Below are 21,822 nucleotides of genomic sequence, written 5' to 3'. Positions count from 1 at the left end.
TTCATGAAGCAACAAGGAGAGGAAAGCATGAATTAGTAATACAGACCACTTCACCTTTTCCTCCTCTTGTTACTTTCTTGCAACTCTCTTAGTAATTCAGTTTCCACATTATTAGCCCCCTTCACATGTCCATTTTTTAAGTCAGCATGTGTTCTGTTTTTTTAAGGACAGCAAATACGGACATACGGACATTGAATTTAATAGTAGTGTGCACATGTCAGGTTTTTCACATGGACCAACTGTCCATGTGAAAGACACACAGACATGTCCCTCTTTTTAAGTACTATGGACAAAATGTGTGCTGCACATGTGCACACTGATGACACACTGAAAAAATCCATGTGTCATCATTGTCACACATACCCGTGCTGGGTGCTGAATCCAACTCTTATCATCCTTGCCTGGTCTCTTGACAATCAGCAAGACTAGGCTAGTCTGTTGACAGTTGAAGTCAGCAGCTGCCAACTGTGTCTATTGCTGACTACAACTGTCATCACTATCACCTGGTCTCCCTGTGATCAGCGAGACCAGGCGAGTTTGATGACAGCTGTAGTCAGAGGCTTCTGCCGCTGTCTGAGTATTGTGCATATTAAATAATTAATTTAAATGGTGTGTGGTCCCCTGTAATTTTCCTAATCAACTGAAGGCATGCCAACGGCTATGGGATGATGTTAATCTTTTGGGGAGGGGTTAATAGCCATAATGTTTCCCAGGCTATTAATATCAGCTCACAGCTGTTTGCCTAGCTTTTACTGGTTATTATAGGTGAAACCCCCCAAAAATAATGTCGGGTCCCTCCTATATTTATTGATAAGCAAAGGCTATGCAGACAGCTGCAGGATGATATTAATAACCTAGGAAAGGGCCATATATATTGGCCCCCTCCCAGACTAACAAAATCAGCCCTCAGCTGCCCCAGAACCAGGGAAAGTGGGAAGAGCGAAGGCTAAGTGGCAGAATTGATGCATCTATTGGATGTGACCATTTGGGGGGCGGCTGAGGGCTGATGTTCTTAGCCAGGGAGGGTGCCAATATCAATGACCCCTTCCTAGTCTATTAATTTCAGCCTGCAGCTGTGTGCAAAGGCTTTTCTGGTTAGTAAATATAGGAGGGATTGCAAGTCATTTTTTGGGGGGTCTCCAGTATATAATAACCATTAAAGAAACCAGGGATTGAAGTTTGAGGAGGACAATTTGTATATTCCAGGTGTCTTCTGGGAAAAGCGAAGAGTCTTTTTCAGCAAGAAGATTGTTAGGTACAGCCAGAACCAGCTGCTTGGTAAGCATCACCAAACCAGGGATTGGAACTTGAGGAGGACAATTTGCATATTCTAGGTACCTTCTGGGAAAAATGAAGAGTTTCCCTCAGCAAGAAGATCGTTGGCCACAGCTGGGACCATCTGCTTGGAAAGCATCACCAAACCGCGAGCCTTACGATGCGCAAATTTTTGCCTCTAGGACATTATTGCAAGAAAGCTTGGTTAATTGAGTAGATTACACAAGAAGGAAAAAACACAGCAGATTACACAAGAAGGTTACACACAGTAGATAACACAAGAAGGAAGACACACAGCAAGTCAGCAGGATCTAGGAGCAACATGGTAGATGTGACAAACTACATGGTGAGCTGCAACATGTGTTACATGTTCACAGATCGACCAGAAGAAGAATTCCTTTCCCTGTCCCTTTTAGAAGAAAAGGTGCAGGGTCTGAAAGAAAGAATTGCAACTTTGAAACTCAAAGAAAACGAAGACTTCCTAGACAGAACAAAAGCATCTCTACTGGTTAGAGAAGATGAAGAAAGTGTCAGAGAACCTCCAAAAGCAGATGAGAGGAAGCATGTGACCAAAAGAAGGAAGAAGACCATGGAGACATCACCAACCACACAATTGAGAAACATATACCAAGTGTGATGAATCGCAGGAGGGATATATTTGTTTATCCCACCACTGCCACCAATATGTCACGAACTGCAAGGGTGTTTAGTTGCCCCCAGTTCTCAGCAGGGATTTTTGTATGTCCCACTTTCCAATTCCGGTTTGGAATTTGCAGCTCTCCGTCACCCCCCTTACCCTCAGGTCAGTCATGGAACTGCACCTAGGATAAGTAGTCGCCACCGTGTACAGGCTAATGGGAAGACTGCAGTGAGGGTGATGACTAATCCCAGTCCTTGGTGGGATATACACTTATCAAACTCCATCCGTCACTGCCTTTGTTTTCCCCAAAAGCCCAGAACACACACTACGCCGCCACCAGCTCCTGCTTCTATCAAGATCGGGTCAGGAGCCCCCCAATCAGTATCATTGGCTTAATTTAGCATGGAGGTCATGGGGTTGGTTATACTGTAGATCAAGGAGAAGCAAAGCTAGTAATTTTATATTTTACTCCAAAAAGTAGGCAGTGTTTACCAATATACAAAAAGATAGTACATTCTAAATTGCCTCAAACTGTAACGTCAGTTACAAAATAAAGAAGGATTAAAGATGAAAACAACACTTACAGATATCTCAGTCCTTCCGGGTCGGTTGGTAAACACGGCTGGGAAGTGTCCCAGCATGGTTTGCAGCTGTGACCGCTGGGATTTGGATAGCAAGACGCTTACCTCCACATCCTCGATGGACGCACTGGCCTTGGTTTGGGCCAGCATGTCCAGGAGGGGGTCTTCCTCCCCGTCCAAGGGCAGGTTGCAGACCGGTAGGACGTAGGCTTCACGTTCTTGATGAGACATCATCATATTGACGTGAAAGGCCTTAGCCTACTCTGAGCGTGGTCAAGAGTGACCACGTAGGTGACTGGGTTGAGCTATTGGTGTATGACGTATGGGCCTTCCCAGGCGGCCTGAAGCTTATCCTTTGGTATGGGGACCAGCACCCACACCTTCTGACCCACCTGGTAAGTCCGCTCCCGGGCATTCTGGTAGTACCAGTGCTTCTGGTCAGCCTGAGCCTGCGTCATGTTGTCATGCACTAACTGCGTCAAGGTCTGCATTTTGTCACGGAAGCGCATGACATAATTCACAATGGACAACTCTGTAGGGGTTGGCTCCTCTTCCCAGGATTCCCTTTCCAACCCAAGGGGTCCCCGGACTCGCCTGCCATACAGGAGAACCCAGTGGAGGCCTGCGGAACCTCTCGGTAAGCGAATAGCAGGTGTGGGACGTACTGTTCCCAGTCACGCCCTTGGGTCTCAACCATCATTTTTAGCATCTGTTGGAGGGTACCATTGAAGCGTTCACACAAACCATTGGTTTGAGGGTGATATGCACTCGACACCAGAGCTTCACCTGCATTTTCTTACAGAGAGCCTCCATTAGGCGAGACATGAATTCGGCTCCTTGGTCGGTAAGCATCTCCCTGGGAAATCCTACTCGATGGCCAACAGTGCATCCGCCACCTTATCCGCCCTAGTTGAGGACAGAGCCACTGCCTCTGGGTAGCGGGTAGCGTAGTCTACCACAGTGAGGATGTATTCCTTTCCCGATCTGCTGGGGACGGCCAGTGGGCCCACAATGTCCACAGCAATCGGCTTGAAAGGCTCCTCTATCACTGGCAAAGAGATTAGGGGAGCCTTGGGAACAGGCCCTGACTTCCCTACTCTTTGACAGGTGATACAGGAGCGGTAGTAGATGGTCACATCTGTCCCCATCTTGGGCCAATAGAAGTGTTGAGACAGCCAGGCCTTAGTTTTGCTGATTCCCAAGTGTCCAGCGAGCGGAATCTCATGGGCAATCCGCAACAACTCACCCCTGAATTGGTACGGGACGATCAGATGTCTTTCCCTCAACCACTCCTTTTGAGATTTACTGGGAACTGTCTCCTGATACAACCTTCCTCGTTCCCAGAACACCCTCTCCTTATCCGACTCGGAGGTGGGCTCCTGGGAGAGGCCTCTCAAGGCCTCCAGGCTTGCATCTGACTGCAGAGCATCCTGGAACTCCTGACTGGAGGCAGCAAGTAGTGACATCAAAGTTGCTTCCTCACAGGAACCCTCTGGGATCTGCTTGAGTTCCATCTCTGTTTCAGTCAACCCTCTGACTGAGGAGGGTCCAGAAGGCAGGGCATTACCTACAATCTGGGCACTCGGACTGTGGGTGACAGCGGCTATGTAAGCTGTCTCCCCGGAGTTTTCCAGAGACCCATCAGCAGGCGCTGCTATGGGCTCTACCTCTCCATCCACCCCAATACCTCAGGAACAGTGCTAATCATGAGGCAGTTACCTTCCTCATGGTTACTGGTCAGTTGCACGGCATTACATTCCTCGTGGTTCATCTCCCCATCTCCCTTAGCACTGTCGCTTGCTCCTGTTAGGGGTTCGTCAGCCGCCTCACCCCGCAGGGTGATGTGGCTGGGCACTTCTGCACCTCTAGTCACATCATCATTCTCAGAATAATGGTTATCAGGTAAAACATCATAAGGTAAAGCATGCAATTTCACATCATTATCAATAGCATTAACATTACCCTCAATATCAGATTGAGGAGGGATGTTAGGGACATAATACGTGACCATTCTCCCCAAATCAGTCCCCAACAAAACATCAGTGGGCGGGATGCCTAGGATGCCAGTTGCATGAGCTGAATTCTCCTTACTTGAGACCCTGCAAAGCGACAATTTCAGCGCCTTTCCTGCATATTAATCAACCCACCCGGCTGCCCGAATCCTCACTGATCACTGACAAGATGACAAGGGGTAAGAGAAATCTCAAAAACCAAAGCAAATTGGAGATTTTCTTCAACAGGGATACCAGGCAAGATGGCCCCTCAGTAAGCAGAGTCTCCTGCTCCTCGGGAGAGTCCCCCTCTCCACTGCCCCTGAGCACAGCAAAGACCACCGCTGTGGTGCAGGATGAGGCAATGGGTCGCCCCTCACACCCAGGGCAGCTGGATACTCGGTACCGGGCCGGTGTCAGGGGGAATGTGTCACAGCAGCGGTGACCCGGTCCGTGGCCCTGGGCGCCCAATATCAATGGCGGTGATGTTAATGGTGTTAAAGTTTATTGGAATGGTTTGTGACGCCACCTGTGGTGCTCGGCAAGTGTGATGTCAGGCCGACGCTGCGGGCAGATCCTCTGGGACTGATGGTATGCGCAGCTTAGATGGTAAAGTGTTGTGAGTTCATTTTCCCCTTCGTCACTGAGGTCTGGTGAACTCCCTATTCTGGTAAAGGAAGGTAATGAGCCTGATTATCAGGCACCTGAGACTAATGAGGATGACTGGCTGAGTGGAGTCATTGACTGGATATAAGGCTGCCGACGCCCTTCTGCCCTGTGGGTGATTTCTCTGTGGACTTCTAGGACACCAGTCTGGCTCCTGCTTCCCTAAAGCTAAGTTTTCTGCTTTGCCTGTTTGCATTTATGTTTTGTTTTTGTTTTCCTTGCTTTTCTGGATTCTGCCATTCCCTGCTGGGATGAGCTGAATTTCCTTTTGCCGGTTGCTCTGTCTTCAGAATATTCCTGAGTACTGACATAGCTTTTTTGAAGCCTAGCGTCTTCAGGGCCTTTTTCACTGTCAGTCTGTTGGCTCTTATTTTCATAGGGTTTTTCACGGATTGCAGACAGCAGCCTTCCTGTCCTTTCCTATCTAGGTAGTTTGGGCCCCGTCTTTGCTCAGTCTAGCTTTCTGTCTGTGTTAGTGTTTTCATCTTGCTTCACCGTCATTATATGTTGGGGGCTGCCTATTGCTTTGGGGTCTGCTCTGGGGCAGTTTAGATTTCCCCTTTCTTTCTTTAGGCCTATTTAATTCTCCGGCTGTGATCGAGAGGTCTAGGGCATCGTAGGAAACCCCCACGGCTACTGTTAGTTGTTGTGATAGGATCAGGGGTCTGCAATCCGATAGCTGCCAACCTCTCTGGTTTTCTGGACTTAGCTAGCAGTTCTGTTTTTGCCTCCTACGGTGACTCAATCATAACAGAATCACCCGCCATACCGCAGATCCTAGGGTACTCAATAGCAGGAAAGAATTGTGTTAAAAAAAAAAAAAAAAAAAGGTGTGTATATTCTTTCCTCTATATCTCTGAGGCCGTAGGGGGAATTTTTTTTTCTCTCAATGGAGATAAAGCAATTGTCTGATCGTGTGGAGCAGCTCGCTGCGGAAGTGCTGGGAATTTCCGCCTACCTTGCTCGTTCGCATGCTGTTGAACCAAAGATCCCTACACCTGATGTATTTTTTGGGGATCGATCTAAATTTTTGAGTTTCAAAAATAATTGTAAGTTATTTTTTGCCTTGAAGCCTAACTCGTCAGGGAGCTCCGCGCAGCAGGTTAAAATTGTCATCTCTTTGCTGTGTGGCGATCCCCAGGATTGGGCGTTTTCTTTGAAACCAGATGATCCTATTCTGACTAATGTGAACGCATTCTTTCAAGCTTTGGGGTTGTTGTATGACGAACCTAATGCTATTGATCAGGCTGAAAAGACCCTGTTGGCATTAAACCAGGGTCGAGATTCTGCAGAGTTGTACTGTCAAAAGTTCCGAAAGTGGGCGGTCCTTACTACCTGGAATGATAATGCCTTGGCTGCTCTCTTTCGGAAGGGTTTGTCAGAAGCCGTAAAAGATACTATGGTGGGATTTCCTGTTCCCTCTGGTCTGGACGATTCTATGTCATTAGCCATTCAGGTTGATCGGCGTTTACGTGAACGCAGGATTGCACGAGAGGTGTTGCCACCGGTTGAACAGACGTCTGAACCTATGCAATGTGATAGAGTTTTGTCTAAGGCGCAACGTCAGGAGTTTAGAAGGCGTAATAAGCTGTGTTTTTTCTGTGGAGATGCCTCGCATATTATTTCTGTTTGTCCTAAACAAGAGAAACGCTTTGCACACACGTTTTCTGTTGGTGGTGTTCAACCTAAGTTTCTTCTGGCAATTACTCTGATCTGCTCCCTGTCCACATTTTCCGCCAAGGCTTTTGTGGATTCGGGAGCAGCACTAAACCTAATGGACTTGGATTTTGCTAAACGTTGTGGATTTCCGATGACACCTCTGCAGACGCCTATCCCTTTGAGGGGGATTGATGCTACTTCTTTGGCTAAAAATAAACCTCAGTTTTGGACCCAGGTGGTCGTGCGGGTCGCCCCAGACCATCAAGAAAATTGCAGATTTTTGGTGTTGCATGGTCTGCATGATGCCGTTGTTCTGGGGTTTCCCGGATTGCAAATTCATAATCCAGTTTTGGATTGGAAGTCTGTGTCTGTGGTGAGTTGGGGTTGTCGGTGTGCCTTTAGTGAGGCTCCGGTTTTTTCTACCTCTCCTCAGTCGCATGATGTTCCTGACTATTTGGCAGACTTTTATGATGTATTTAGTGAGAATGAGTCTGCGTCCTTGCCTCCTCATAGGAGTTATGACTGTGCTATTGAACTAAGCCTGGGGTGTAAATTTCCCAAGGGTCGGCTCTTCAATTTATCTGTACCCGAGCACGAGGCTATGCGGTCCTATATTAAGGAGGCATTGGAGAAAGGTCATATTAGACCATCCTCTTCACCCTTAGGTGCCGTTTTTTTTTTTGTGGCCAAAAAGGATGGTTCTTAAAGGCCTTGTATTGATTATCGTGCCCTCAATAAAATTACTTTTAAATATCAGTATCCGTTACCCCTGATTTCGGATCTATTCTCTAGAGTTAGAGGTGCTTGCTGGTTTACCAAGCTTGACCTCAGGGGGGCGTATAATCTTATCCGCATTAAGCAGGGGGATGAATGGAAGACGGCGTTTAATACTCCGGAGGGACATTTTGAGTACCTGGTGATGCCTTTTGGGCTCACTAATGCCCCTTCTGTCTTCCAGTGCTTCATGAACGATGTTTTCCGAGACTTTGTAGATACATTTTTGATTATCTATCTGGATGATATTTTGATCTTCTCCAAGGATTGGGATTCTCATGTGGAACATATTCGGACTGTGTTCCGGATCTTGAGGGAGAATTCCCTGTATGTCAAAGGATCGAAATGCCTTTTTGAAGTACAGAGGATTTCATTTTTGGGATTTATTTTGTCTCCGTCAACTACTGAAATGGACCAGGCCAAGGTGCAGGCCATTTATGATTGGGTTCAGCCCACTTCTTTGAAGGCCCTCCAGAAGTTTTTGGGTTTTGCTAATTTTTATCGGAAATTTATAGCAAAATTTGCTAGTATTGCCAAGCCATTGACTGATCTGACTAAGAAGGGTGCTGATGTGTTGAATTGGTCTCCGGAGGCTGTTGCTTCCTTTCAGGAGCTGAAGCGAAGATTTACCTCCGCCCCGGTTTTGCGGCAACCTGATGTCTCACTCCCGTTCCAGGTAGAGGTGGATGCTTCTGAGATTGGTGCAGGAGCTGTTTTGTCCCAAAAGGATCCTGTAACATCTAAAATGAATCCCTGTGCTTTCTTTTCCCGAAAGTTCTCTCCATCTGAACGTAACTATGATATGGGGAATCGGGAACTGTTGGCCATGAAATGGGCATTTGAGGAGTGGAGACATTGGTTGGAGGGAGCTAAACATCAAGTTGTGGTCCTCACTGACCACAAGAATTTGATTTACCTAGAGTCGGCTAAACGCTTGAACCCTAGACAGGCTAGGTGGGCCTTGTTTTTTACACGTTTTGATTTTGTGGTCACTTTTCTTCCTGGAACTAAGAATGTCAAGGCAGACGCCCTCTCTAGGAGTTTCTTTGCTGATTCTCCTGTGGTGACCAAGCCTGTTACCATCTTAGGCGAAGGGGTAGTTCTTTCTGCCATCTCGCCCGATTTGAGACTTGCTCTGCAAGAGTTCCAGGAGGACAAACCTGAGCGTTGTCCCAGTGGAAAGTTGTATGTTCCTGACCAGTGGAAGAAGAGTGTGATGTCTGAAGTTCATTGCTCTGCATTGGCTGGTCATCCAGGTATTTTTGGTACTAGAGATCTGGTGAGTCGCTCTTTTTGGTGGCCCACCTTGTCTCATGATGTCAGGAATTTTGTGCAGTCCTGTGGGACTTGCTCCCGGTCTAAATCTTGTTCTCGCTCTAGTGGGTTGTTGATGCCTTTGCCGGTCTCCAGGAGGCCATGGACCCATATTTCAATGGATTTCATCTCTGATATGCCGGTCTCTCAAAGAATGACTGTTATTTGGGTGATTTGTGATAGGTTCTCTAAGATGGTTCATCTTGTACCACTCCCTAAGTTGCCATCTTCCTCTGAGTTGGTGCCCCTGTTTTTGCAACAGGTGGTTCGCTTGCACGGGATTCCTGAGAACATTGTATCTGACAGAGGAGTTCAGTTTGTGTCTAGATTTTGGAGGACTTTCTGTTCCAAGCTGGGAATTCAGTTGTCCTTCTCCTCTGCTTTTCACCCTCAGACCAATGGGCAGACAGAGAGAACAAACCAGACCTTGGAGTCGTATTTGAGATGTTTTATTTCCGCTGATCAGGATGATTGGGTTTCATTTTTGCCCTTGGCCGAATTTGCTTTAAATAATAGAGCTAGTTCTGCCACTTTGATGTCACCTTTTTTTTGTAACTTTGGGTTTCACCCTCGATTTTCTTCAGGGCAGGTGGAGCCTTCTGCCTGCCCAGATGTTGACACTGTGGTGGAGAGAATGCACCAGATCTGGGACCAAGTGGTGGATAAGTTATCTCTCTCCCAGGAAAAAGCCCAGCGGTTTTCCAATCGACATAGGACCATTGGTCCCCAGTTTAAGATTGGTGATATGGTGTGGTTATCATCAAAAAATATTGCTATGAAGGTGGCTTCTCCTAAGTTTAAGACTAGATTTATTGGACCTTACAAGATTTTGGAGATTATTAATCCGGTCTCTTTTCGTTTGGCTCTTCCTGTCACATTTAAAATCCATAATGTGTTCCATAAGTCCTTGTTGAAGAGGTTTGTTGAACCAGTTGTTCCTGGGGTGGCACCTCCAGACCCTGTATTGGTTGAAGGTAACATGGAATATGAGGTAGAGAAAATACTGGATTCCCGTCTGGCTAGACGGAGACTCCAGTATTTGGTTAAGTGGAAGGGTTATGGTCAGGAGGATAATTCCTGGGTCTCTGCCTCTGATATTCATGCCAAAAGATTGGTGCGTGCCTTTCATCGGGCTCACCCTGATCGCCCTGGTGGCGTGGTTGAGGGTTCGGTGACCCCTCCTCAAGGGGGAGGTACTGTTGTGAGTTCATTTTCCCCTTCGTCACTGAGATCTGGTGAACTCCCTATTCTGGTAAGGGAAGGTAATGAGCCTGATTATCAGGCACCTGAGACTAATGAGGATGACTGGCTGAGTGGAGTCACGGACTGGATATAAGGCTGCCGACGCCCTTCTCCCCTGCGGGTGATTTCTCTGTGGACTTCTAGGACACCAGTCTGATTCCTGCTTCCCTAAAGCTACGTTTTCTGCTTTGCCTGTTTGCATTTATGTTTTGTTTTTGGTTTCCTTGCTTTTCTAGATTCTGCCATTCCCTGCTGGGATGAGCTGAATCTCCTTTTGCCGGTTGCTCTGTCTTCAGAATATTCCTGAGTACTGACATAGCTTTTTTGAAGCCTAGCGTCTTCAGGGCCTTTTTCACTGTCAGTCTGTTGGCTCTTATTTTCATAGGGTTTTTCACGGATTGCAGACAGCAGCCTTCCTGTCCTTTCCTATCTAGGTAGTTTGGGCCCCGTCTTTGCTCAGTCTATCTTTCTGTCTGTGTTAGTGTTTTCATCTTGCTTCACCGTCATTATATGTTGGGGGCTGCCTATTGCTTTGGGGTCTGCTCTGGGGCAGTTTAGATTTCCCCTTTCTTTCTTTAGGCCTATTTAATTCTCCAGCTGTGATCGAGGGGTCTAGGGCATCGTAGGAACCCCCCACGGCTACTGTTAGTTGTTGTGATAGGATCAGGGGTCTGCAATCCGATAGCTGCCAACGTCTCTGGTTTTCTGGACTTAGCTAGCAGTTCTGTTTTTGCCTCCTACGGTGACTCAATCATAACAGTAAAGCTCACCACAGGCAGAGCTGTAGTCCCAGGGCAGTGTAGATGAAGTAATGGCGGGGAGGCTGTTATGAATGGGTCACCGAGGAGATAAAAAAACAAAACAAGCTAAGCCACAGAAAACCAGAGAAGTTGGTAACTATGCAGATTGCAGATCCCTGATCTTACCACACAACTAGCAGTAGCCGTGGAGCGTACCTACAATGTTCCTAGACGCCTCGTCACGGCCGGAGGACTACATAAGCCTAAAGCAAGAAAAGGGAAAACTAACTGCCCCAGAGCAGACCCCAAAGGAATAGATAGCCCCCACACATGTATTGACGGTGAAACAAGCTGAAGGCACAAACACAGGCAGGAAAATAGGCTGAGTAAGTGATGGAGCCCAAACTAACTAGACTGGAAAGGAAAGGCAAGTCACTGTCTGCAACCTGCAAAAAACCCTTCAAAAATAATGTCCAACACTTCTGATAGCAAAATTAACCCTGAAGTCACTAGACTTCTCCCACTATATCAGCACTCTGGAATATTCTGGGACAGAGCAAAAAGAGACCGAACTAGTAAGGGACAAAAAGCCAATTGGCAAAATACTGATAAATAAGAGTGGAAATTCAGCTCAGCCCCCAGCTGGGGCTGGCAGACCACACAAAAAACTGAATAGACCAACAAAATCAAGTGTGAACATTAGCAGAAAAACTTAGCTTTAGATGACTGGAACAGAGCTGAAAACCAAGAGCTGACAAGCCAGAAGGAATCACCAGCAACTGAATAGGGAGTCGGCTGTCTTAAATCCAATCTGAGAATCCCGAGGTCCAATCATCATCCCCATCCTCAGGTGGCAGAGCTCCACCGATCAAACCAGCCGCACCACCTCCCGACACCACCAGAAGTTCTGAAGGGGAACCCGAGAATTAACTCACAACAGTAGGCGCAGTTGGTGCAGGTACCCAGGTGTAGCGTTGCTGGAATAACTGGAGGACACCAGAGTATGCGGTTCCAAAGCTTTACTCACTGTATGCAGTTCACACAACTACCTGCCTCCGCACCGTGTTCTTCAGGTCAGGGCCCCAGTCAACCTCCAGGCAGGATAGGATTCTCCTCTCCACACTCCGCCAATATGTACCTCACTGAACGACTCCTTCAATGCGCCTTTAGGTGCGAAGCATTCCAGTACTTAGTTACCCTGGAATGCCTCTCTCTAGGTGTTCCTAGTCTCTACTTGTATGACAGACAGCTGTAGCCTGCTTCTGGGACTCCTCTCTGCATCCCGGCTCACTATCCAGTTGCTGTTGTGTCCAAAGTCTACAATGGGAGTAAGACGTTAGTGGCTCACTACTCCTCCGGTGTCTGTTGCCGGACATAAAGATCCAATCAACCTCGGGGACTGGGCCCCGGCCTTTGCGCTCTGGACTGGAAGGGTTCTCTCTCTTTCTCAACCTGCTTCCCACTGTTCTTCTATTCTCCTTTGTTCCGATCTGTTGTATCTCTCTTATGGAATCTGTAGTCTCCTGTCTACGTCTCTTTCTCCTTCTCTTCCTTCCCGTGCCAGCTGGCCCAGTTCAATGGGGCAGCTGCAGCACTCCTTCCTCAATCCCTCTTCCAGGGATCCTCACTCCTGTCTGAGTGACTTCCTACTCCCCTGACCTTCTGTCAGACTGACATGAATTACTACACCTTCCCTCTCTTTTATAGCTAGCTCCACCCGCCTCCCCAGCACCTCTCGTGTTACGAAGCCAGGGACCACAAAAGTCACCCTATGACCTTTCCAGCATAAAGGATGGATGGGTCCCTGCTGAACTATCCTGTGTGTGGGGTGCAGGTGTGGAATGTGAAAGGGAGTTCCCACCCTACCTGGATGGTGGGGTACCACACCTTAGGACAAGGTGCAGTACCTCTGTGGTGACTGAAGCCTCAGGGGCACCACATACCCCCCCGTTCAACACAGCACGTTCTCGGGCTGCAAGACAACAAAAGTACAATACAGGAACACACAAAAATTTTAAATGCTGTTTAACAATACTTATCTAATCTTCGCATTGTAGGAGGCACATTTCTTAAACGCTACAAACAGGCCAACTTCCCATCTTAGTATCAAAAATTTTCTTTAAGTGCAATTCCTAGTTCAAAGTGCAATTATTCTTTCTCTCTCTTTCTACTGGACGCAAGACACTGACCATCTGTACTTGGCCTGTCACCTGTCACTTTCAATTCTTTATTCTTTATTCAATTCTCACATTCTATCTCAAAACTTTTCTAATTTTCCATATCAAACATGCTATAAAAGACATTTACTTTTCATAAGACACAACATTATCAAATACATCATCATAAAACATTCAAAGATTCTTGCAAAGTGCTGAACACTGCTCCCAGCCGGGATTTCTTGCAGTGTCCCTTGAAGTAGACATCATTCTTCGAAAAGTGTCCATTCAAAAACATCATCTTCGCAAAGTGTCTTTGTGTAACCATCATCTTCACAAAAGGGTCCTATATGTAAAACCAAGAAAGGGCACCTAAAGAGGTGCAACTATTTACAATAAAAGTTTTTGGATCACTCCAAGTTCATGATCGCTAGTTCAAATTGTGAAAACGCTGCCATTGCAAAAACTAGGCAACAAAAGTGCTACCAGAAAAACAAAACATGATAGCAAAAAAAAAAACATAAAAAGGCACAACTGGTGCAAACAAACCCTCCTGGGTAACGAGATTTGAAAAGTGTAATTCTTAGTGCTGATCCCCTCCTGGGGTTCTGGAAACTGAACTGGAACTGTTCTCAGAGGTGGTATCTTCGTGATTCTGGCATCTTGCCAAAGGGTCTTGAAGCTGTGGCAAATGGAACCCATGATGTATCTCAATGCCTGTCAACTGTTCTTCCTCAATAGGTGGTTCCACTGTTCTGGTATGAGGTCTAGCTCCTTGGGCCTCTGCAGCTTGCCGACTCTGACAGGCCACTACCTGGGGACTCGGCAGTGAAGGAATCCTGAAATCACCGTCCCAAAATGATCCAAACCCCCTTCTGGCCTGTAGACGTCGAATCGGGCACGCCGGCTCCAACCGTACCCCCACCAGCATGCTCCTCCTCCTCCCCATCAACCCATTAGGAAGGCCGGTGTATATACCTGGGAGTTCCCGGTGGTGCGGCCTCTGCTCTGGTGCAGGCGTGGTGGTAGCGGGTGCTGCCCGGTGAGATGTCGGAGATGGCGGTAGAGCCAATAGCAGCTCCGGTTCTGCGGGGGTGGCTGGCGGGACCTGCGCAGCCATGCCAGGTCCGAGCAGGAGGTCTACTTCCTCCGCTTCAGCTCCCGGGGCTGTGTACACCTCCTCCGGTATCCAAGCTCCGTGGGGTCTGCCAGGAAAAGATCCGGTGCAGCAGCGGCGGGTACTGGTGTCGCGGGTACCTCAAGTGTAGGCCCCTGCTGGGCACGCTGCCGGCTCAGTCTCCCCAAGGCCTCCTGCCTCAGCCGCAGCCGAGTGGTCAGCGTGACTATTTCTTCTTCCAAATGCCGGCAGTTCATCTCGCGGATCGGGTTGGAGCCGTCAGCCATGGCGCCAGGGAGATCTGTTTCCCCGCGCTCCACAGGCCTCCTTCCCTCACTCTCCAAAATGGCGTTCTGGCGTTCTTCTTCCTGCCTTGGCCCCTTTCCCACCACTGGCTTCTTCTCCCCTCCTTCCGGGGGCGGCGTCTTCTTCCAGCACCTCCATACCAAGCCAGGATGCGTACCCCTTGGGGGTGGGCCATATATCTGTCACATAGTAATTCAGGCAGGGAAGGCCCAATAATCTTCGCGGTCTTTTCTTAGGACCTCCCATTTCTTCACGCCCTTCTTCTCCGCGCCAGCGGCCATCTTTGAGATTCATGTCACAGTCTATTAAATTTGGTCTTTTGCACATTTTCAAAAGTTGTAAATCCAAGGCACACAGAACCCGATGGTATCGGGTCTCGTCATCCTGTTCGTGACACCAAAATTGGGTCACCCCTCACACCCAGGGCAGCTGGATACTCGGTACCAGGCCGGTGTCAGGGGGAATGTGTCACAGCAGCGGTGACCCGGTCCGTGGCCCTGGGCGCCCACTATCAATGGCGGTGATGTTAATTGTGTTAAAGTTTATTGGAATGGTTCGTGACGCCACCTGTGGTGCTCGGCAAGTGTGATGTCAGGCCGACGCTGCTGGCAGATCCTCTGGGACTGATGGTATGCGCAGCTTAGATGGTAAAGCTCCCCACAGGCGGAGCTGTAGTCCCAGGGCAGTGTAGATGAAGTAATGGTGGGGAGGCACAGTTGGTGTAGGTGCAGGTACCCAGGTGTAGCGGTGCTGGAATAACTAGAGGACACCAGAGTATGCAGTTCCAAAGCTTTATTCACTGTTTGCAGTTCACACAACTGCCTACCTCCGCACTGTGTTCTTCAGGTCAGGGCCCCAGTCAACCTCCAGGCAGGATAGGATTCTCCTCTCCACACTCCGCCAATATGTACCTCACTGAACGACTCCTTCAATGCGCCTTTAGGTGCGAAGCATTCCAGTACTTAGTTACCCTGGAATGCCTCTCTCTAGGTGTTCCTAGTCTCTACTTGTATGACAGACAGCTGTAGCCTGCTTCTGGGACTCCTCTCTGCATCCCGGCTCACTATCCAGTTGCTGTTGTGTCCAAAGTCTACAATGGGAGTAAGACGTTAGTGGCTCACTACTCCTCCGGTGTCTGTTGCCGGACATAAAGATCCAATCAACCTCGGGGACCGGGCCCTGGCCTTTGCGCTCTGGACTGGAAGGGTTCTCTCTCTTTCTGAACCTGCTTCCCACCGTCCTTCTATTCTCCTTCATTCCGATCTGTTGTATCTCTCTTATGGAATCTGTAGTCTCCCGTCTACGTCTCTTTCTCCTTCTTTTCCTTCCTGTGCCAGCTGGCCCAGTTCACTGGGGCAGCTGCAGCACTCGTTCCTCCATCCCTCTTCCAGGGATCCTCACTCCTGTCTGAGTGACTTCCTACTCCCCTGACCTTCTGTCAGACTGACTTGAAATCCTACACCTTCCCTATATTTTATAGCTAACTCCACCCGCCTCCCGAGCACCTCTCATGTTACGAAGCCAGGGACCACAAAAGGCACCCTATGACCTTTCCAGCATAAAGCATGGATGGGTCCCTGCTGAACTATCCTGTGTGTGGGGTGCAGGTGTGGAATGTGAAAGGGAGTTCCCACCCTACCTGGATGGTGGGGTACCACACCTTAGGAGAAGGTGCAGAACCTCTGTGGTGACTGAAGCCTCAGGGGCGCCACAGCAACAGATACCTCACCTTATCTCCGGGGTCCGGGTCCATCACCAGGATCTAGATTTGCCCCACTTGCAGAGGGACACGAGGGAAATGTAGTTCCAGCAGGCCGGTGGATGGATATGCAGCAATGCACTCCTCCCCTGCACTCCCAGAATAACAAGAGAGATGTTGCAGAGAAAGGGGATTCTGGAGGGGACAATTTTAAATCTCTTGCAGTATTACAGCAACTTCCTACAACAGATCTCCCTGCTTCAGGAACTTTAATTAAAGATATGCTGATGACTTTTAGCACCGCAATGCTAAAGGACTTTTCTTTAATGTTAAAACCTGTTACATCTCACATTAGGGAGGTGGAGAAGAGAGTGTCCCATGTGGAGGACAAAATGGGAGAATCTGCATCTTCCCATAACAACCTTATTGACTCTCACAATGACATGGCAGAAGACATAGAAGCCATATATAATAAACTTGTGGACTTGGAGGATCGTAACCGCAGGAACAACCTGAAATTAAGGAGTGTACCAGAAACCACCACACCCTCTGAGCTGAAGGGTTATGTGCAAGATTTAATCCAAGTGTTGGTCCCCTCCTGTTCACCATATGAACTAATTATTGATCGAGCACACAGAGTATCTCGCCCAAGCCATTTGCCAGACACTGTTCCGAGGGATATTGTTGCATGCATTAATTGCTATTGGATCGCCCGCCAGGGCCGTGGGGTACTCGGTACCGTGCTCGTTGGTCTCAATGGGCGTCCATGTAAAAGGGGTTGAGCGATAGGGACAAAGTTTATGAGTGGATGATTCGTGACGCCACCTGTGATGCTCGGCAATAAAGGTGTTAGGCTGACGCTGCAGACAGATCCTCTGGGACAGGTGTTGTGGTGCAGCAATGATGTTGCGGCCTTCCACAGGTAGGGCTGTAGTTCCAGGGCAGTGTAGATGGGGAGATAGTGAGGAGAGGAGAATGATGCAGTGCTAAGCACAGAGATGTAGCAGTGCTGAGTGGGTTGGCGCAGGAATAAGTGAAGGACACCAGGGCATGTAATTCCAAAGCTTTACTCACAGTCTGTCATGCATACAGGTGCCCGCATCTTTGCCGTGTCCTCCAGGTCAGGGGCTCAGCCAACCTCCAGGCAAGATGAAGTACTCCATTCCAACACTCCGCCAACATATGCCTTTCCTGAACGTCTCCTCACTAGCGCTTGTTTGAGGTACAGTACTGAGTTCCACTGAAGTTCCTCCTTCAAGATGTTCCTTAGATCTCTACTTGTACGGCAGACAGCTGTAGCCTGCTTCGGGGACTCCTTGCTATCAAGTCCCGGCTCACTCACGTTGCTGTTGTGCCCCCAAGTCTTATGTGGGAATAAAGTGGTGACAACTTCTATTTCTCCGGTGTCTGCTGCAGGACCATTAGTATCCATACAACCTCGGGGACCGGACCCCGGCCTTGCGCTTAGAACTTGAGGAAGCGCTCTGCTCTGATCCTGGTCCTTAGTTCTCTTCTTCTCCTTACGTTCCGTACTAATCTTTCTTCCTTATGGAGAATCAGGCTTTCTATATCTCTTTCCCGTGCCAGCAGCTCCAGGTCACTGGAGACTGCTGCAGCACCTCCTTCCATCCATCCCACTCAGGGGATCTTCTCTCACAGACTGACCTAGTCCTAATCTTCTCCCACTCTCTTGTGCAGTCAAAGCTCCACCCACCTCCCAGCACTCTTCGTGTTCCAAGCAGGGAGCCACCAAAGGTGCTTTGCTACACTACTATGTTGTGTGGGATGCTGGTGTTGGAGTGTGGTCAGGTGTCTCCACCTTACTTGGATGGTGCGGTACCACACCTCAGGAGGAGGTGCAGTACCTCTGTGGTGACTGAACCCACAGGGGCGCCACACTATCATATTAAAGAGGAACTTCTGTCATATTCCAGAAAGAAAGGATCTCTACCTTCACCTTTCCACCAAATCAAAATTTATGCTGATCCCTCGGCAGAGACACTGTGCTTCCGCAGACTAATGAATCCCATCACTGCAGCCCTCAGAGAATCTCAGATGGTGTACAGGTGGGGGTACCCAAAGAAATTGCTCATTAACAACAAAGGATCGTGGCATACTGTCTCTTCATATGAAAGAGGAAGAGATTTGCTTCGTATCTGGGATATACAAGTGCAGGAACAACCTCAGAAACAAAGAGCCACCTGTATGGCAGAAAGTCCTCTCAAAAAGAAACAGGCGCTGAAGATATAATCATTATCTGTATTTTACTATCTTTTAACAAGGGTGGCATCCGGACTGGTTGGTGCGGACAGTGATATACCCCCCCACGGATTTCCTACTCCCGTGTTTTGTATACCGAAGTGCAGTCCTCGGTCTGTTTCATGACTTTACTTCTGATTTTATTAGTTTGCATTGTTTGTTTTTTGTTTTTTTCTATCCTTTTGCATACCTGTGGTTTATTCGGGTCCAGCATTTTCCTGCTTTGCAGGGAATTCTGACAGGTGTAATGGGCAACCCATTAGTCATACTAGCATCCGTATGTTTACAATATGGTTATTACAATATGCTCACTTAGGGTATGTGCACACGCTGTGGATTCCGCTGTGGTTCCACAGCGGTTTTGGCCGCTGCGGACCCGCAACAGTTTTAGCTGCGGTGTACAGTACCATTCAAATGAATGGTAAACAAAAACCGCTGTGTAGACGGTGCGGATAAATCCGCGCGGATTTCCTGCGGTTTTGAAACCGCAGAAAGAAGTGACATGTCAATTCTTTCTGCGGAATCCGCAGCGGGTTCCGATCTCCACCATTGTGGAGATGGTGAATTCGCAGGACCAAACCGCAGGCTAAACCGCAGATAATCCGCAGGTCTTTTGACCTGCGGTTTTATCTGCGCTTTTTGCAAAATCCGTGCGGATTAATCCGCAGCGGATTCCGCAGCGTCTGAACACACCCTTAATGTTAGAGGCATAAACAGCCCTCATAAAAGATCTTTTATGTGGAAAGAGGCGGTCGCAGCTAAATGTGAGGTGTTTTGTGCCCAGGAGATGCACTTATTGGAGAAAGACTCCCACAGACTGTCTCATCGGCTCTTTCCATATGTGGTTCAATCGAATTTCTTGAAAAAAAAGAGAGGGGTGATGTTAGCTATCAAGGGGTCTGTTGCTTTCTCCTCGACTTATCTAGAACATGACCCTGCAGGTCAATACCTCATACAAGTGGGCACCATAAATAATGTTTTATATACTATAGCCGTCATTTATGCTCCAAACCAAGCGCAGACTAGATTTATCAAAAAATTATTAACTAGAATCAATAAGGTTAAACAGGGCCACGTAATCCTATGTGGGGATTTTAATTGTGTTTTTGATAATTCTCTGGACTCTTCCACCCCAACCTCCAGGGGGCCGCCTGATCCCCCCCTTAGCCTTTCGGGAGGACCTATATGACATATGGAGGGTTCTTCATGCATGTGAGAAGGACTATACCTACTTTTCACAGGTACATCACTCCTACTCCCGGATAGACCTATTCTTGGTTAGCAGGTCTCTCCTTAATATTGTCAACTCATCAGAAATAGGTATAATAACTTGGTCGGATCACGCCCTCATAAAGATGTCTATTCGGGAAGAATCTGAGTGCCCTCTTTACTCCCTGTGGAAGATGAACCCCTTTATTCTAAAAACCCTCCATTTAGTGGCCCAAACAACAGTAGCTCTTATAGAATACTTTGAGCTCAATGCGGACTCGGTCACTAATTACTTCCATGTATGGAATGCCCATAAAGCATTTATCAGGGGCCACTTTATTAACCCCTTCATGACCAAGCCTATTTTGACCTTAATCACCAGGCCATTTTTTGCAATTCTGACCAGTGTCCTTTTATGAGGTAATAACTCAGGAACGCTTCAACGGATCCTTGCGATTCTGAGATTGTTTTTTCATGACATATTGGGCTTCATGTTAGTGGTAAATTTAGGGTGATAATTTTTGCGTTTATTTGTGAAAAAATCAGAAATTTGGCAAAAATTTAGAAAATTTCGCAATTTTCAAATTTTGAATTTTTATTCTGTTAAACCAGAGAGTTATGTGACACAAAGTGGTTACTAAATAATATTTCCCACATGTCTACTTTACATCAGCACAATTTTGGAAGCAAATTGTTTTTTGTTAGGAAATTATAAGGGTTAAAAGTTGACCAGTGATTTCTCATTTTTACAGCAAAATTTACAAAACCATTTTTTTTAGGGACCACCTCACATTTGAAGTCACTTTGAGGGGTCTATATGGCAAAAAATACCCAAAAGTGACACCATTCTAAAAACTGCACCCATCAAGCTACTCAAAACTACATTCATGAAGATTATTAACCCTTCAGGTGTTTCACAGGAACTAAAGCAATGTGGAAAGAAAAAATGGACATTTTAATTTTTCCAACAATAAATTTTCTTTAAGCATCAATTTTTTCATTTTCACATGGGCAACGGGATAAAATGGATCCTAAAATTTGTTGGGCAATTTCTCCTGAGTGCACCGATACTTCATATGTGGTCATAAACCACTGTTTGGGTGCATGGCAGTGCTCAGAAGGGAAGGAGCGCTATTTGACTTTTTGAATGGAAAATTAGCTCCAATCATTATCGGACACCATGTCACGTTTGGAGAGCCTCTGTGTGCCTAAACAGTGAAAACGCCCCACAAGTGACACCATTTTGGAAACTAGACCCCTTATGGAACTTATCTAGATGTGTAGTGAGTACTTTGAACCCCCAGGTGCTTCACAGAAGTTTATAACGCAGAGCAGTGAAAATAAAAAATCATTTTTTTTCCTCAAAAATGATTTTTTAGCACGCTATTTTTTATTTTCACAAGGGTAGCAGGAGAAATTGGATCACAAAAGTTGTTGTCCAGTTTGATGTGGTGGGGAACCTTTGTTTGGGTGCACATAAGGGCTCAGAATGGAAGTAGTGACGTTTTGAAATGCAGACTTTGATGGAAAGGTCTGCGGTCGTCGCTACGTTTGCAGAGCCCCTGATGTGCCTAAACAGTAGAAACCCCCCACAAGTGACACCATTTTGGAAACTAGACCCCTTATGGAACTTATCTAGATGTGTAGTGAGCACTTTGAACCCCCAGGTGCTTCACAGAAGTTTATAACGCAGAGCAGTGAAAATAAAAAATCATTTTTTTTACTCAAAAATGATTTTTTAGCACGCTATTTTTTATTTTCACAAGGGTAGCAGGAGAAATTGGACCACAAAAGTTGTTGTCCAGTTTGTTGTGGTGGGGAACCTTTGTTTGGGTGCACATAAGGGTTCAGAATGGAAGTAGTGACGTTTTGAAATGCAGACTTTGATGGAAAGGTCTGCGGTCGTCGTTACGTTTGCAGAGCCCCTGATGTGCCTAAACAGTAGAAACCCCCCACAAGTGACCCCATTTTGGAAACTAGACCCCCCCAAGGAACTTATCTAGATGTGTGGTGAGCACCTTGAACCTCCAAGTGCTTCACAGAAGTTTATAACGCAGAGCTGTGAAAATAAAAAATCATTTTTTTTCCTAAAAAAAAAATGATTTTTAGCCCACAATTTTTTTTCCCAAGGGTAACAGGATAAATTGGAGCCCAAAAGTTGTTGTCCAGTTTGTCCTGAGTACGCTGGTACCCC

Source organism: Dendrobates tinctorius, unplaced genomic scaffold (genome assembly GCF_039654945.1).
Source record: "Dendrobates tinctorius isolate UK_male_01 unplaced genomic scaffold, ASM3965494v1 ptg000012l, whole genome shotgun sequence".
Taxonomy (NCBI): Eukaryota; Metazoa; Chordata; class Amphibia; order Anura; family Dendrobatidae; genus Dendrobates; species Dendrobates tinctorius.
The sequence above is the reverse complement of the archived record's forward strand: the minus strand, read 5'-3'. Positions refer to the sequence as shown.